Source organism: Cavia porcellus, unplaced genomic scaffold (genome assembly GCF_034190915.1).
Source record: "Cavia porcellus strain 051 isolate PalLab524CR breed Dunkin Hartley unplaced genomic scaffold, mCavPor4.1 scaffold_30, whole genome shotgun sequence".
Classification (NCBI taxonomy): Eukaryota; Metazoa; Chordata; class Mammalia; order Rodentia; family Caviidae; genus Cavia; species Cavia porcellus.
In genome coordinates this window covers 16,422,907-16,439,249 of record NW_026947513.1, presented here as the reverse complement: position 1 = coordinate 16,439,249, position 16,343 = coordinate 16,422,907, and positions in this window count along the sequence as shown.

Genomic DNA, 16,343 nt, shown 5'->3' with positions numbered 1-16,343 from the left:
AAAACTTTCTATAGAATATTTTGTTTTCTGTAAATGAATGAAAGAATTTCACCATGATTTAACTGTAATTTTTAAAGCATTCTGGCATATTGAAAGAAGTAATAAAATGATGCTGGGCTTGTTCAGAGTTGCAGTAATGATAGCAGGATATTTTCATCTCTTTTCTAAAGTACTTTTGAGGTACCTCTATATTTTCTCATTATCACCAGCATTGGAAGGAGCTTGTACAGTACAACAGAACTGAATATCTTGTGTAGGATTATAAAATATTTTGTGAGAAAAGCCTGCCTTGTTTACTTCTTAATGTTAAAGATATTCTGCATTCAATTTTTAAAAATATGCTTTATAATTTATTTGATATGTTATTTTCTCCTTCCTTTAATTCTGCCTTTTCCTTCATATGGTCTTAAAAAATAGATTTTACAAAAAGAATGATGAAAAAAAAAACACTGTGAGAATATCTGTGTAGCTTTCCACAAATAAAAATTATGTCAGATAAAAAAGGTTTCAGTTCAATCTATTCCATCTTTAATAAGATAGGTTCTAACCATTGGAATTATTTAAGCTATGTACAAAAGGTATTTTAAGTTACTGTTCTAATGTAGAATAAAATGACATGCCTTATTTAATGCTTGCAAATGCAGAGCACTCCTGTCACAGAGAAATTATATGTATAATACCTAGCATTTTATTAAGATTCTACTACATTCCCTAAAGAAATTCATGATGTGAAGATATAATATTCTGTTTTCCCTACTCATACATTCTTAAAGCGTTCTTAATGAAAAATGACATGCTAGAATTGTTTTGTTCTTTGTTGCTCTTTTCAGATTTAAGTGAAACCAAGTCTGCATAATTTCCTCCATGATTTGGCAATTTTTCCTCTGCTTATTGCAAACACAATAAAGCTTTTCTACCAGGTAAAGGTTAGCTTCTGTGGAAAGCCATTGCAGAAGCCCACTAACCAAGAGTTCAATGAACAGTGCTAACCTCCATTTCTTAATTGAGGTTACTGGTTACTTTAAAGAACACTGCATGCACAATTTAGCAAGCATGTCACACTGCTCTTCCTTGTTAACTAGTTTTAAGATATTCTGCTGGACAGAAAATTAATAGGCATGGTAAACATGTTCTTGTTTCCTAATTAGCTTAGGTAACACAATTACTGGTGTTCAATATCCATCAGCAAAGCAAAGGTGCTTTAAATGTCATAAAAACACTGGAAATCCAAATAAAACACAACAGGCTTCCACATGACTAGCCATCTGAATTAGAGTTCACTTCTTGTTAATCTTATCTTATGATGTAGAAAATTCAACTTAGGAAAGATCGTAACAACAAGGACAGTAAAAGCCCTCTTTGATTTTAACTCCCTTTCAGAGAGTTAGAGACGCTTTTAAGAAGATGTCTTCTAGCTTTATAATATGTAACATTAACTTGAAACAACAAAAAATAGTTATTTAAATAAAGCAGTGTAAATGGGTATCACCAGAAATTTTTCCATTTGTAGTTCTTTCCCGAATGTCATATAGTTTATCTTCAGGTTTAAAAATCAAGGGTTGCATCCTATGGATGCATAAAGTCTCTATAATTATGAATGTCTCCTGCTTTAAGACTCCATTGTTCTATACAATTGTAGAATGTTGTTTCCTTCTATTGCCATTTTTCACACACATATACATATTACTTTTCACTAGGGATGATAATAAATATATTTGAAATGCTTTGTAGTCCAAAGATTGTTATGGTGTGAGGAGCAGGCTTTAATGGCTTGCCATAGTTGATTATTCATTGCATCTTTGTTGTGAACTCTTGTCAGTCAGGGAGAATAGATTCTACCCTCAGTTCTAGATGGTAAGTGATGTAAGTGCAGTTCCATCTGCCTTCCAAGAAGTTTTAGTAATGTGCTTATCGTCTCCCAAACAATGGAATCATTTACACAAATTTTCTGGGACTTTATGCAGTTATTTATGGCTTTCACATCCTTATAAGAGAGTGTCCAGAACTCTTTTCTTATGGATCCTGTGAAGTACGAATATCAAGACAGGAAATATTTCTGTCATTTTTCTCATGAAGATAAGAGTTTATAGAAGAAAGAAACACAAACAGCAGAGGACAGTCAAGGTAGTTCTAGTGCAAAGAAACAAGAACCATGTGACTAAAAAAACCTCAGAAAGTTCCCTTATTATGCTAGTATGCATTTTTCTGTTACTTAGAGGCACTAATACTTAAGTTGATAAGTTAGAGAAATTGCTAATTAAAACAGCTATATAGTGTTCCTCCAATTACTGTTGGAATAACTCTATTGTTCTACTTTCTTACTATATCCTCTTCTTTCTGACACAAAGCACTATTAAAAAATACATATGCTTGCTCTTTCTGAGGGGTCAAGACCACTTGCTTATTAGTATATTATTCAAAGTAATTTCTTAATTATTGTATTATTTTGTTAATGAAGCACATAGTTTATACACACATAATGCTAAAATATTTATATGTGTCTTTTGAATGTATCTTTTCTTTAAACTTATTGAGAATACCATTTGTTATTTTTGAGGATTCTTCTGCTTCTGGTTTTGTCTAGGTTTGTTCTAATCAACCCCCTTTTCCTGACTAGGTTAGCATTTTTCTCTTTCTTTGAAAGATATGGTAATTCTTTCATGAAAGATACGGTAATTCTTGAGTTTCATGAAAGATATAGTAATTCTTGAGTTTTTATTAAGTGCTGAAATGAATACGCTGTTAGATATATAAAAACTATTAAACTTGAAATTCTTGCATTGTGAAACTATTTATCTCTATATTATCTGTCCCATTTCTGGGATAAGTACATGACTTTAACAAATTAAAGGAGGAAAGGTTTATTTGGCTCACAGTGTTGGAACATTTAATCTATGATTGGTTGACTATGGTAGGAATAGCAGGCTGAAGAGTTTTGTGAAGAAAAGTTGCTTAGTTTGTGATGGCCAGGAAGCGGAGCAGAGGCATAGTGCCAGAGAAGAAGGGCCCCAGGACACGAACTCACATCTCCATGATTCACTCAGGCACACTCACAAGGATGTGCTACTATCTCCTTAACTGCAGCTTCCAAGCCAATCAAACTGGCAAGCTTAACCATTGAAACTTCTTCCTAAGTATCTACATCGTCATCTCCTGGGTTGGCAGTTCTTCTTCATAAATTTCAAATTCTAGTCTTATTAAAAGTACCCATGTTCAAGAAATTCTCCATCAAACCTATTAAACATGTTATTTCCCACCAGATACTCTCTGTCCTTCATATTGTTGTGAGAAACTAACATTTATTAAAAATATGTGACAAAATTCCTGCATTTATGGTCTCACCCTCTCTCTTTGTGCTTAAATTCTATGAAGGCACAGATAAGACCCGCTCTAATCTGAATTTCCATTGACTGCTGTATCTAGAATAATTTTCCTGTAAATATTTACTGGACTAAGCCAGTATCAAGTTCACTGTGTGGGTTCTTCAGTGCAAATTGGTTTTCATTAAAACTTTTTTGATGGAGAAAGAAAGCTCAAAGTGTTTCTAAAGCAGTCACAGCACTCGGCAATCTCTGAGATGTCATGTTCAACGACTGCATCATAAATCATGATGAATTTTCCTGGAATTTGTTAAAAATTAATCTCAGTGCATATATGTTTAGCTTCAAGATCTTCCTGATTAGGAAAGTGAAAAAAATATCTTCCTAAAACACAGTATTTAGCATAACTGTCATTCTGTCAGGAAAAGGATTAAGGAACTCTTCTTGATTTAGTGTACAGAAATTTAAAGCAATTCCTTTGGATAAGTGTTCACTTTTGCTTAAAGATGTACTTCATAAATGATGCTCAAAGAGGCAAACATCTTAAGTTCATCAAAATTATTTCTATGTATTAACAGAGAAATCATAGAAACAAAGAAATCATTCAGAGAAATAAAGAAAAGAGGGAACCAAGACATCATTTATAACAAGCATTGTTATATAATGAACGCTTCATATATTTCAAAATTTTATTAATGTGGGAATATGAAAAGTGTACAGAAAGGCTTTGATATCCTTTTCTTCTTGTGTATTCAGATATTGGACCTCAACAAAAGGCAACAAGTATTTATTCACAGATTTCTTTGTGGAAGGTCTTGTTGGATTCATTTACTGGGGATACATGGATGATTAATATAAGAAACTGATCCTTATGGGATGATCTCAGTGCAAACAAATATTTGTAACACCAATCACAAAGCATAGGCCATATTGCAAAGTTAAATGAAACAGAATGAAAAAGAAGCAGTTATTTCTGGTTTGGGACTATATAACTGTCTCGGTTATTTTTCTCCCATTGCTGAGAAAAAATACCCAACACCCAAAATTGGAAGAAAGGAAGAGTTTATTTGACTCAAGTTTGCAGAGTTTTAAGTCCATAACCAGCTGCGTCCTAGGTGGCATGGCATGGTACAGGGGCAACATTTCAAAGTCAGAAAACAGCAAAAGCAACAAGAGAAAGAGGTGGGGAGAACAAGCCTCTTCTCCCTTAAACTGTAAGCAGGCTACCCCACTCCCACACTCCAGGGCAGGTACAGCAATCACACCATCTCTGTGCCCTCCTCTTGCACAGGCTGGGAATGTTCACTAAGTAAGGACCCAGGCGCCCTGTTGAGTCTCTCAGTTAAACTTCTAAACTTCTCCAATTGACACAGTGTATCAAACACAGCAACGGCTAAGGGCATGCTCGGAAGTTTTTTTGTTTGTTTGTTTTAAATAAAATAACAAAAAAGGATTAAAAAGGATACAGAATATTAAAAAAAAAGGAAATTGACACTAGTTAATATATTGCATATTGTTATCTTGAAAGCTGTTCAGATTACAAAATTTAGGCATAAAATTGATCAAACAATCAGACAATGGAAACACAAACTACTCTTTTTTGATGAACAGAGATCAGTAGTATAGTTACCTATCTTGTATATATTCACACGCACTTATATGTGTGCATATGTACAATGTTCCCTTCAATGTACAATAGATATTGTGGAAATGAAAGGGAAAGAAAGTGCTCAAAAGGAAATCACAACTGGGATGGGGGAAGGAGAAAAGAAAGGTATAAATTTGAACATTTGAAAATCTGTGGTTTGAGAGACCTTGGGCCTTGATACTGAGCAGAGTATTCCATGTTTGAAAGAGTGATAGTGGCCTTAGAAATTTGGGGATTGAGTTTCTGTAAGCAACAACAATTGTAGAGAACAATCTGTGCCTGTAGGCAGACATGTGCATTTACTTGTGTGTGTTAGGGAGAGAGAGAGAGAGAGAGAGAGAGAGAGAGAGAGAGAGAGAGAGAGATCCACTCTAAAACATTTATGCAAAATGGACTCTAGTTACATTTTAATATGGGTTTCAAAGTTACTAAGTTTGAGTCACTCTTTTGATGACTCTAATTCAGGCTTATATGACAGCGATCAGAGAGGTTGTTCCAATATATGACTCTTATGTTTTAAAATAATCGACAGAGTTGAAAAGCTTGTCTAATTTACATGCTTTTAAATGTGGAATGAGCCTCTCAGCGAGCAGCCCAAACCGTTTGTGACACATGTGCTTATCTTCCTTGATTATATTTACATTTCCTATAAAAGAAAACTTGATGGAATAAAAAATGCAAACCACCAGCAATTACTCTGAGTTCCAAGTAGGGAGGGGAAAGAGGATTGATGCCCAGGGTGCTGCCTCCGAGTTGAGCAGTAAATTCCTCCTTCCGCTCCTCATTCCCCGTTTCTGCCTTAACCTTGGAACATGTTAGGTTTTACTCCTCTGGGGCTTACAAGGCATAACGTTTATTAGCAAGAGATTATGCACAGTTGTTACCATTAATTACTTTGATAATAGATAGGGATAATAATATTTAGTTTTAGAATAAATTAAAAGTTTTTGCTTTTTTTCTAGGAGTCTTACTTTTCAAGAGAAAAAAAAGACTCTGTCTAAAGAACACAAGCGTCTAAAATAATAATAATAATACATTATTGAAGAGAAATAAAAGTCGTTAAAATGTTATTTTTGGCCTAATTCAATAATTTAGACTAAAGATGACAGTTTTTACAAGGCAAAATAATTTACTGTGTACTAACTACATATTATGTATTCTGGTGGCTCATTCTTTATAAAATGTTAATCAGTTCATTCAAATGAAAGAAAACTAAAACAGAGACAATGCATGTGCCAGTGTTTGCTTTACATGTCTTTGCTTTTAAAAGCAAAGACTCTTTATTATTTTGTATTTTTTGTAACTGTTAGGTTAGAACAAAAGTTTAACTTTGGCCTTCAAGAGCTTTAATTCTGAACATACAACAAAAGGAAACAATATGTCTATGTGAGTGTATATCAGTTGGAGAGCTGTTTACACAAAAGATATTTCAGCTTTTACACAAAAGATATTTCATAATTTATGAAAAACAGAAAATTCTTTTCCATGGGCATTTGGTATCAGAGGTAAACTGAGATGTAAGATCAAAAAGTGTAAGCAAACATAGCTACAGGCTTTCTGCTGATCTGCTGGCTTGTAGCCCTGAAGAAGACAAACTTGCTTCTTGCCTTGTAAGAGGAGAAGAAAACTCAAGAAGCCAATGGTTTGTACAGAAAATAAAGACCTGGCATTTGAAGACGTTTTCTTGCAGGAAGAAACGCTGCATAAAATGTTAAGTGCCTGGGAAGATTGTGCATCCTCTTATATATGGAGTCTACACATTTCCTGAACTGTAACTATGTCTCACAGAAACTTTATTTCTTTATCTTTTGTTACTTTCACTATGAAACATTTATAAGGTACAAAAGAATAAAAGAAAATCTAAAAATCAGAATATATCCTATCACTCTGATATAAACCACAATAAATTTTTTAAAAATTTGCTTCTCATAATTTTATGAATATGATTGTATGTGACATGTTTGTATCATTTATTTTGAGAATATAATTCTTTTCACACATGTAGAAGGTTGCTTTCTTGGTATTTACTCCTTATTTTTTCATAATTTAACAATCTTTCCTGGGTTTTTTCCATATCATTTCCTAGGATCTTATCATTACTGGTTTTAATTTTTTTTCAGATAGATGAGTGCTTTATTATTTTTGTTTTGTGTTCATCTAAACAGTACTGGTTTTTATGTTTTCATTCATTTATTGGCTTGGCCCTTGGATGATATATATATATTTATGTTTATGCCCATTTTCATTAATTATCTTGCTTTTTTAAAAATCACTTTAAAGCTGCTCTTTTACATTATAGATAATATTCTTTATTCCTACTGTCAAATAATTTCCTCAAACTCATATGCATGTAATCTTGTATATGTTATGTCATGTCAAATAATTTCAAAACAAAATATATTTATGATACAAATGCTATGCTTAATTTTTTGTAATTGCCTATAAATTTTTCCTGTATTTTATTCATTAAATATTTAAATATATAGCACCTCTAATTTATGTTTTATGTTTTTGAAGTAGTGCCAGTGTTATTTTATTCTACTATGATTTATTAAAAACAGTTACTAAAAATCATTTCTCCATTTTGAATGCTTCTATCTACATTTGATCATATTGAGGTGTAGGACTCCAATACATGAATTTTCAGAGCACATTAACATTCAGTTCATAACATTCTGTGCTGCTTCTTGTTTCTTTAGCAAGAAACTGCATTTGCTTGCAAATCTTCTTTGTTCAAGTTAGAAATAAATTTAACTTTTGTTTCTCAGACCTTTGTGAATTATGATTTCATTAAATAAACCTAATAACATCCAAAATAGTTCATTCTAAATCCTTTTGGACTTATGAAAAATTTAAATGGTATCAGTCATTTCAAGCATTTCAGAAGCATATTGTTTAAATCTAGTCCTTGTTTAATAATACAGAGCCCATTCAAAAGTGGAAAGTGTAACTTTGGCAAAACCTTTGTGATTCATTCTCTCTTTTCCTTTTCTCCTTATGACATGTTTCCACTTCACAGAGTGTTTTAGTCCACATTCTCTAAAACTCTCTAGGGTTTCTGCAAGATCATCTTCGAGTCCTAGTGCTCAGTCATTTTGTGGTCTCTAAACTGAAACTTCGTCCTATGTACAACTGCAATGAGATCTGTAAGTTAAAGAAACATAACAATATTCTAAGCAAAACATTAAACACATATGAATTAATACCAGAACTACTGCTAGAGAGTGAAAACCCGGTGGGAAATGTAGGCCAAAATTATTAGAACTTAATATCAGATAAGGAATGCATGTACTCTCTACTGCTAGTAAAATTTTAAAAATTTATTTGTGCAGAGATCATCTTTGTGACTTGTTTGTGAAGATCATGCAAACTGTTTTGAAACATAGTCATTCATTCTGTTTATTAAATTCAAGTCTTCAAAAGAAGAGGTATTTTTAAAATATAGATGTACAATGGAAAACAGATCTGATGATTAAGTTACCTGTTGTCATGGAGGTGTGTGTGCGTGCGTGTGTGTGTGTGTGTGTGTGTGTGTGTGTGTGTGTTAGAAAATTCACTCAGCCCCTTGGAAACAAGAAATAAAACACAACTGAATAAGACAGACCACAAAAGGAGAAAAATATATAAGCAAGAAGTACAAAAGTGCTGATGATAATTATGTTTTATTTTTGTCTATAATAAAGTTTTATTAAGGTTCCTCTGATATTAAATGTTAAAAAGATGCACTGAATTGTGGATGTGGCAAATGGCTTTCTGTATCTTATGATGCTATACCTTGTTATAGCAGTTTTTGAGGAAGCCAGTTTTCAGAAGTGAACTTCTCAAAGAAGCAACATTGTAAAACAGAGCTCTGAAATTATTATTAGAACATTAGTTCTGCTCCTTGTTGATTATGAAATTTTGAGTAGAGATAACTACTCTAGCATAAAACAGGCATAAAATAGATACCATACAGCTACTGTCGCAACTTACTTTGTTGTACTGTTTAAAACTTTCCATTAGGTGAAATACGAGAATGACATAAATGTTGGCTCTCTCATAACTGCTATAATTATTAAAGACAAAGTATTAAGGAAATCTTTGTCACAAAATTCAAAATATATGAAAAACATATATCAAAGCAGACAGCTTAGAAAAAGTTATTGTGGTTGTAGAGAGACTTCAAGGTGGCTTCCAGTTGTCACTCCCTGTTTTTTAATCCACTCTCTTCAAAGCTGATGGCTCTTGTGACCTGTTTGTCAGTAATGGACATGTTTGTCACTAAAATGGCAAGATGTCACTTCCCTGATCATGTTACATCAAACACGACCTAGCTAATAGGTTGAGAATCCCCTCTCCACCGCTGGCTGTGAAGAAGCAACTTACTGTTCATTCACCTGCGATGGGTCAAGTAGGCTTAATCACTTTGTGAGTGGAGTTTGCATTCAGGCCCCTGCATGTGCACTACAACCAGAGTGGACCTAAACCTGTTCCCATCCCAAACGAAGCCTCCAGAGCAGGACCAGACAGCGCCTCATCTCGACTGTGGGAACACTGGTAAGCCATATTTTCACTTTCTCCCGATAGAAAGCAAGAGATTAAATGTGTGCTGTTAGAAGACATTAAATTTGTTGTCTTTTGTTACACCACACGAAAAACTAACACAAGGAATATGTCTCTACAATGAGCTACAGAACAGCTTTTAATTGTTTTCATTTGTTTTACCTCTGTCAGTCATGTTTGCTGGCGTGAAAAGACATTTATTTGTATGTTAGACAAAGATACACAAAATACTCAATAAATGAGATTGGATGTGTGTTCTTTATTAGGAAGTTACATAGGATAAATTAGAGTTTTAAGGGTATACTTCATAAAACTAACAACTGTGGTTAAGGAACATTTTGCTAAATGCCTGGGAGCAAATTGTGGGTCATTGTTATATTTTATAAGATAGGAAATTGGAAGGTAGGTCAAGTTGGCATTCTTCTCCCTTTGATTACAGTTTTAATGACTAGTGAAATGTTGTTTTACTATTAGAGATATCTCTTTATTTCCTGACCTACTTTAGAGGCAGGAAGCTACAAGGAGCTATTAGGATTTAAAATGATTGCATAAATATTCAATTAAGCCTACCACACAATTATCTAGCAGCTACTAACATAATAAGCTGTCACAGCACAATAAGAGCTTAGAGGTACATGTTAAACCAGCAGCTTAAATGTCACCTCAGTGGAGCCTTGTGTGGCTACTCAGTACACTGTAATCCAGTGATTCTCAAGGACATTATCCTGTGACTTTTTCTACATTATTCCAGAAATTCTTCAATCATGATATGGAATCTGATGCCATCAATTAAATTTTAAGTTTTTTTTTTGCTCCTCACTATGTATGTATAAGAATGAAATCTTCATCAAACAAGAGGCCTTATCTGCTGGATTCATGTGAATAAATGAAATATATGAAGAAATGAACTACATACAGACTATTGCAGCACAGAACCTGTCTTAAGTGAATTACTGCCTCTAAAATTGGTTTAAACGTTGGAAAGATTATAACCTGTGGGATTACTAAGGAAAAAAATCCCACTTTTGTATTATCTTCTTCTTCTTTTTTTTTTTTTTTTTTCGTATCAGGGGTCAAACTCACTACCTCGAGCTTGCTAGGCCAACAATTATGCTGTTTAGCAAAATCTCAGGCCCTGGTGTTCTTTCTTTATCTAGAATGTTATTATACACAATTCTTACATGTCTAAAATGCACACATTTACAAAATTCTAGCATGGATATTTCCTTTTAAAAATATTTCTATTTACTAATACATGTTTGCAGTGCTGCATGGTAATATTTCTTGCGAGGAGTTATTATATGTAAGTATGACATCTTAATTTTTTAAACTCTCCCCTTCCTTCTCTCCCCCTTCTCTTTTGCAAAATATCTATCTTCCAATTTCCTATTATCTATCTCTCATTTTGCTGTTTATTTAAACTTTAGTCTTTTCAATGAGAGGAACCATGTGATACTAAGCTTATGTAGTTAATTTATTTTATTTAACATGGTTTCAAGGGGCATCCATTTTCCTATAAATGACATGAATTTATTCTTCTATAGCAACATGCTAATCATTTAATCTGTAAACGGGCATAGAGGCCACTTCAAAAATTCACCTATTACAAATTGTGGTCCTATGAACATAGATAATAAGAGCTTCTTCAGTGTTTGTGATAAAGTGTTATAGAATAAAGTGGTAGGTCATTATATCTCCCAAATGGATTTTAAATCCACTATACGGAAACAGTTATTTTTAAAAGTAGGATGCTAGTAATTTTAGTGCCAGTTATTGATTCCATTTTTTATCCCGATTGTAAATTTATCTCCTACATAGGTGGAGTGATCACGCTCATCTATATGCAGACGTGTTTCTAGAGGTCGGTGGAATTCCATTAGCTGTCCTATGCATAACTGGGCTGAAACCAGTTGTCTTATTTACTTTTTTAGATGAAATCTTGGTATATTGTTAGTCAAAGCTGTTCACTTATTCCCCATCAGAATTCCCTTGGCTGAACAATGTTTACAAGGAGATTCTGGAATAATGTGTTCCTTGTAGTTCTGTTGCACACTGACTCTAAAGGACATCTTGCTCCAGGCACTGAGTCTGGAGATGGACTCAGTCCTTAACAATGGCTCACTTTGTCACAGGACAATTTTATGTAAATGATAAACAAGTTCTTTATGCAACATGTTCTTCTGAATAATCTTAAACCAAAATGACACATATTTATAATGAATTATAATCATATATATTTGTAAAGCAACCTTGATCACAACTGAAAAGTATGAATTTTTAGAAATAACACTTCTGGCTATATTTTAAAATACAACCCACTTCTTGGAACTTGATTTTTCTTTATGGGCTATGAATTAGTTTTCACGTTCTAAAGGCAATCCTTTTATTTTATATTTCGATGGGCTCGGTTTTGAGTTGGTGGAGACAGCATCCTTGTGAATTTGAAGCAATTTGTATATGAGAAAATAACAAATTCTTATTTTTTTCCCTTTACTTCTTTTGAAAATATTTGAACAGTGTTTTATGAACAATCTTTATATATATATTTTTGTAATTCTATTATTTAATACTATTTTTGGTCAACATTATATATCTAAGAATATTTTACAATTCTTATATTAAACATAGTTATGTTTTACAGTGTACTATTGTTCATAAAAATGGATGAAAATTTATATTAATTCTGAGTAAATGTAGATTTCATTGATAGAATATCCTGGATATATTAATATTTTTATTTCTCCAATTTTGGTAAAAAATTGTTATTTTCTTTATTATTTATTCCCTCTGTTTCTTTGAAACTGTTATGGTTCCCAGTATTATATCATCTAAGGAAAAAGGGAGTTAGCCTAAAAAAGAAAATATATTCACTTTTTCATATAAAAGTTGATTATTAGAATTAAACTTTTTTTCATATTTTTGCAAGTATATATTTTCCAGACATTTTCATGTGCCAATGCTAGATGATATGCCTTACTGTAAATTGTGATGGGTTCATTTTCACTCATTTTGGACTTTCATAATGTATTTCTTGCAGTTACAGTTTTACCTCTCCAAAAATAATGGTTCTAAAGTCAAAAAATAAGAATGGGGAAAATAATGACTGCTGTCTAAGGCAATAGAACTCTGTGTATCTAACATTGAATTCTTTAGTGAAAAACACAAATATTCTTCTAAGAATTGTAGCAGATAAATTTTCCACAAATTTCCGTTCTAAATGTTTATATTCATTTTGGTATCTTTTCCGACTCAACTTTGAAAGGATGCATATATTGAATTCCAAATAGTTAAGTTAGTTTAAAAATATGACTATGTGTTATTGAGAAACATAGTTCAAATAAGTGGCTATTACAACATTTGTTGTGATTTTCTTTATGGTAAAGAGCATTGTGGTGATTAATTAATTAAATAACTATCAGTTTGGGTGGGAACACCTGGCTGATTTGAGTCAGTGAGAATAATATTAAAGGAAAGCAGGAGGGAAGGATTTTAGCGGATCTTCCTTGGAAAAGCTTGGTTGTAACTGCTTCTCTCTGGGGGACTTTCAAGGTTTTTCTTCAGATGAGCTTTAATCCTCCTCTTCATCTTGGACAGCCTCTCCTGCCTTCCTACGCGGATCCCCCAGCCTTCTGGCTCAGCTCTTCAGCCTTTCTGTAAAGTCCCTTCACTTCCAGCACCAGGTCTTGGACCTTCTGGAACAGATCCTTTGGTCCCCCAAGCGGGATCCCTTGGCCTCCTGATAAGGACTTGCGGTGGGACATTGCCCTGGTTTCCAAGCCCTGGACAGAATCCTTCTCATCTCCAGTATGGAGACAGATGTCTTGCATTCTTCTACAAAGTCTCTAATAATAGAAGTTTGACTGAGTTTTGTGCATATTCTGCATTTGGATGATAAAATGTTTGGTGCATAGTTTTCAGGCACAGAACTCTAATTATTTCTAACATCATACTTTGCTTGTCTGTCTTATCCTTGCTGTATCCCTTTCTTTAGTATTGCATTCCTCCTTTCCTTTGGTCCTCTTTTCCCCATCCCCTCCCCTTATCTTTTCTCTCCTCCCCTCTGCTCTTTCCCTTTCTCATTATGAAAACTAGGCGACTGATGATCTCATTGAAGTTGCCATTTACTGGGCCTCCATTTTCAAATAGCTTAAATGTTCTTTCTCCTGATCTCCATCACTTTAATCGTTATCATTGGCATTAACATTTCATACCAGGCAGATTCTTAGAATACAGTGTCGTATAGTCTCGGCTGTTTTTCTGTGCTGTTGCATCATAGAGTTTTCTTCCATGACTCTCCTTTTATTGTCCTTTGATGCTCCTTATGAAAATATTTTCTTCCTTGGCCATCATAAATCTAAATTTATTACTCCCACTGCTATTGTTGAATGTTTAACACTAATAAAAATGCTACTTAGCATTTACACAAGGTTCATATTTTTAAAGTGCTTTACAAGGACTATTACTCAGGTCTTTTTAATGAGACTACTTTCAAGGGAAATTTGTATGAATATTCAGGAGACATTATGAATATAAAGTTTAAGCCCTAGTTGTATAATGATTTGGAATTTGGGTATATAACACACAGAAAGATGGAAATGCTGATTCAATAACCGTAAACAAACAAAATGAGGTATTTACATTATAGTAGGGCCAGTACAAAACATTCATATCTTCTCTGTTTATCTATTTGAATAATTTTTTACAAAAGAATAATTTTTTATAAGATAGATAAAACATACACTTAAAAAACTAAAAAAAATAGCTGAAATCACTTGAGTATGTTCTTATTAATATGATACTACATGGAGAATTTTAAAATTGTGATCAGGTAACTGTGTAACAAAGGCAGGATTTATTTGAATTTTCAGGTTATCTTGCTATCTTTACTTAAATCATTATGGGTACCACATAGTTTACACTCAGAGAAAGTGTTCTATTGTCTTATGAATATCTGAATAGATATTGACTTATTCAGATATTCATAAATCTTAAAGTAAAATCCATAACTGTACAAAAGACACTCAAATTATCATCAATAAATAGCAAAAATATATTTATGTACTTAACAATTTTATCTTATGCATGTGTAAATGCAGTAAGCATTCTCTAAAATTGGTGATCTCATGCAGTGCTCAGAAGCTTTCCCTATAAGATATTCACTTGTAAGTATTCCTTATAAAGTAAAATTATGTTCTGGCATTTTTCTCCAAGCTTGGTACTGAAATGTACTGAGAATAAGGATGATGTCTCACGATTCTCTGATTCCCCAGTGTCTAAAAAGTCAGTATATGTGCCATGCTCAACAAATGTCTCTGGGCTACTAGTTACTGATCATGTATATTGGTATACTATTTCAAACAATGCAAATAACTTTTGAGGGAGAATCCTGCAGGGACCAATGCAGATTTCATGGGTATATCAATTATCTCCAACTGGAGATCACGTAGTCTTTCTATCCCATTCAAAATTAAATTTAGAGCTGGGTCATACTCTACATAATCTTCCTCTGATTTTTTCATGTACCACCTTTTGTTTTCCTCGTCTCCAGAATTTGACTCAAACAGACATTTGTTCTGTCCACTGTTTGACCATTTCAGTCTCTTCACTAAGCATTTCTTATCTCACCAGCTGTCATGTGGTTATTCACTTTTTGTCATCCGTATGTCAAATTTAACAGCAACTCTAAAAGAAAAATTTCTTGACTGTTAAAATCCTGAAATTCTAGATTGTATTTTAGTAAGTAGGCTTTACTTTTATGGCAATATAGTTAACCCTGTGGGGTGCACATTTTTGGTTAAAAATTCTTTTTCTCGTTTCTGTGAGAGCATTTTAGGATGAAATTAATATTTTCACAAGTAAACTTTGAATGAAGCAGACTGGCCTTGTTAATGTAGCTGATCCTCATCCAATGAACTGCAGAGCCTCAAAAAACTGGCTGTACCTTCCCACCTCCATCCTTCCTCAGACTCAAACTTGAAAACTGACCCTTCCATGTACTTACCTTTGCACTGGAACTGTGATTACAGCCCCTGCTTGTCTCCAGCTTCCCAGGCCCCCCTACCGATTTGCAATTTGGCAGCCTCCAGAATTTCATGCACTGTTTCCTTTGAAAACATTTAATCTGTCTATTCTATTGGTTTGTTTCTCTGGAAAAGTTTTACTAATACATACTGATTATTTATTAACTTTTCCTTCTCTTTAAATAAAAAAATGACATATTTGTATATATCTTTGAAATTCAATATGATATTTCAATTTGTTATGCATTGTACAGTGGTTAACTCAAGGTATTAAAAATTCATCACTTTTAATCATTTTCACATTGGGTAAAACAAATTCCTCTTTTTTCTTTTAAATGCATTTTTATTTTTATTTTAAATAGAATAAAGCAAAGCAAAACAGAACAGAACAAAGCCAATCAAAACAAACCAGTGCGATACAGGATTTCCAAACAATAGGAAATCAACAATGATTATTATAATGCCTCCTGTTGTCTTCAAAATAGCTGCAGATACCTTTAGACAAAGAAAACAAAACAGAATAGAATAGAATAGAACCAATGAAAACAAAATAATGAATGTAACAGATTTCAAACTACGATAATAGTAAATCAAAAATGGTTATCTTATCTTTGAGATAACTGCCCATGCCATCAAATAAAATAAAATCAAGCAAAACAAAACAGAATAAAACCCAACCCAACAAAACAATGAAAATGATACAGGACTTCAAAACAAGACAATAGGAAATCAACAATGGCCACCACCCTTTGAAGGAGATCCCCCATAGATGCTACATTGCCTATTGACATCTTCAGAGTAGATGTCACTGGC